Source organism: Aegilops tauschii, chromosome 5, assembly GCF_002575655.3.
Source record: "Aegilops tauschii subsp. strangulata cultivar AL8/78 chromosome 5, Aet v6.0, whole genome shotgun sequence".
In the NCBI taxonomy this organism is placed as follows: Eukaryota; Viridiplantae; Streptophyta; class Magnoliopsida; order Poales; family Poaceae; genus Aegilops; species Aegilops tauschii.
The window spans coordinates 574,087,540-574,090,752 of record NC_053039.3 but is presented as its reverse complement, the minus strand read 5'-3'; positions in this window follow the sequence as shown (position 1 = coordinate 574,090,752).

Here is a 3,213-nt window from a genome sequence, read left to right as displayed (position 1 = left end):
TCGTGGGAGAGAACTGGGCAGTAGCCCAGTGGCAAGGTCGCAGTGGCGCGTCTTTACAGACCAGGGTTCGACTCCTATTGGGAGCGAATTTCCACAATCTCATCGAGGTGGGATCTTTCTATAAAAACATGCCCTAGCGCTACCGCAGCCGCTAGGGTTGCCACCTCGAGCATCGCTGCATCGGGGACAGAGAGAGGTTGGTGGCATCAAGGCTGATAGGGAGCGGGGGAGGGAGAGACGCGAGCCATTGACGTTTTCTAGAAGACGGGTGGTCAGTTACTCTTTCACCATTTTTCCGTTGTAGCCGCGGGATGGAGAGACAATGTTGATTGTTGGGCCAGGTTCACCGACGAAGCAACCGCAGAGGCCCTGTGACAAAGATGGCGGCCCTATTCACTGGTATCCTTATAGGGCCTTAGGGCATCTACAACCGGACCCCTCAAACCCGTCTCAAATGCCCGGGCAGGCCACCCGGTCGCTGCCCGGTCACGAAATTTGGACCTAGACGGGCCCCTCAAACAACCTTCAAACGCCCGGGCTGACCGACACCCCCCAAATCTAGCCCAAATATGGGGCAGATATGGGGGCGCCCGAGCGCGCCCGCCACGTCGGCCTGGCCCCACACGGAAATGTCCAGAAACTCGGCGGTCCGATGGACGCCGCGTGGCGCCACTCCGGCTCGTCGCCCAAGATGACATCCGGCTATTTAAGTCGGTCGGCGTCCCGTGATAACCCACAAGTATAGGGGATCGCAACAGTTTTCGAGGGTAGAGTATTCAACCCAAATTTATTGATTCGACACAAGGGGAGCCAAAGAATATTCTCAAGTATTAATAACTGAGTTGACAATTCAGCCACACCTGGATAACTTAGTATCTGTAGCAAAATATTTAGTAGCAAAGCAGCATGGAAGTAACGGTAACGGTAGCAAAAGTAATATTTTTGGGTTTTGTAGTGATTGTAACAATAGCAACGGTAAAATAAATAAGCAAAGAACAATATGTGAAAAGCTCGTAGGCATTGGATCGGTGATGGAGAATTATGCCCGATGCGGTTCATCATGTAACAATCATAACATAGGGTGACACAGAACTAGCTCCAATTCATCAATGTAATGTAGGCATGTATTCCGAATATAGTCATATGTGCTTATGGAAAAGAACTTGCATGACATCTTTTGTCCTACCTTCCCGTGGCAGCGGGGTCCTAATGGAAACTAAGGGATATTAAGGCCCCTTTTAATAGAGTACCGGACCAAAGCATTAACACATAGTGAATACATGAACTCCTCAAACTATGGTCATCACCGGGAGTGGTCCCGATTATTGTCACTTCGGGGTTGCCGGATCATAACACATAGTAGGTGACTATAGACTTGCAAGATAGGATCAAGAACTCACATATATTCATGAAAACATAATAGGTTCAGATCTAAAATCATGGCACTCGGGCCCTGGTGACAAGTATTAAGCATAGCAAAGTCATAGCAACATCAATCTCAGAACATAGTGGATACTAGTGATCAAACCCGAACAAAACTAACTCGATTACATGATAAATCTCATCCAACCCATCACCGTCCAGCAAGCCTACGACTGAATTACTCACGCATGGCGGTGAGCATCATGAAATTGGTGATGGAGGATGGTTGATGATGACGATGACGACGGATTCCCCTCTCTGGAGCCCTGAACTGACTCCAGATCAGCCCTCCCGAGAGAGTTTAGGGCTTGGCGGTGGCTCCGTATCGTAAAACGCGATGAATCTTTCTCTCTGATTTTTTTCTCCCCGAACGTGAATATATAGAGTTGGAGTTGAGGTCGGTGGAGCTCCAGGGGGGCCACGAGGCAGGGGGCGCGCCTAGGGGGGGGGGCAGGCGCGCCCCCACCCTCGTGGAAAGGGTGTGGGCCCCCTGACCTTGATTCTTTCGCCAGTATTTTTTATTATTTCCAAAAATAATCTCCGTGGAGTTTCAGGTCATTCCGAGACCTTTTGTTTCTGCACATAAATAACACCATGGCAATTCTGCTGATAATAGCGTCAGTCCGGGTTAGTTCCATTCAAATCATGCAAGTTAGAGTCCAAAACAAGGGCAAAAGTGTTTGGAAAAGTAGATACGACGGAGACGTATCAACTCCCCCAAGCTTAAACCTTTGCTTGTCCTCAAGCAATTCAGTTGATAAACTGAAACTGATAAAGAAAAACTTTTACAAACTCTGTTTGCTCTTGTTGTTGTAAATATATAAAGCCAGCATTCAAGTTTTCAGCAAAGATTATGACTAACCACATTCACAATAACACTTAGGTCTCATGTTTACTCATGTCAATGGCATAATCAACAAGCAAGCAATAATAATAAATCTCGGATGACAACACTTTCTCAAAACAATCATAATATGATATAACAAGATGGTATCTCGCTAGCCCTTTCTGAGACCGCAAAACATAAATGCAGAACACCTTTAAAGATCAAGGACTGACTAAACATTGTAATTCATGGTAAAAGAGATTCAGTCATAGTCATACTCAATATAAATTAATAGTAATGGATGCAAATGACAGCGGTGCTCTCCAGCTGTTGTTTTTTTAATAAGAGGGTGATGACTCAACATAAAAGTAAATAGATAGGCCCTTCGCAGAGGGAAGCAGGGATTCGTAGTGGTGCCAGAGCTCAATTTTAAAGCAGAGATAAATAATATTTTGAGCGGCATACTTTCATTGTCAACATAACAACCAAGAGATGGCGATACCTTCCATGGTACACACATTATAGGCGGTTCCCAAACAGAATGGTAAAGTTTATACTCCCCCTCCACCAACAAGCATCAATCCATGGCTTGCTCGAAACAACGAGTGCCTCCAACTAACAAGAGTCCCGGGGGAGTTTTGTTTGCAATTATTTAGATTTGATTTGCATAAAGCATGGGACTGGGCATCCCGGTGACCAGCCATTTTCTCGTGAGTGAGGAGCGGAGTCCACTCCTCTTGAGAATAACCCGCCTAGCATGGAAGATACAGATAGCCCTAGTTGATACATGAGCTATTCGAGCATGCAAAACAGAATTTCATTTGAAGGTTTAGAGTTTGGCACATACAAATTTACTTGGAATGGCAGGTAGATACCGCATATAGGAAGGTATGGTGGACTCATATGGAATAACTTTGGGGTTTAAGGGATTGGATGCACAAGCAGTATTCCCGCTTAGTACAAGT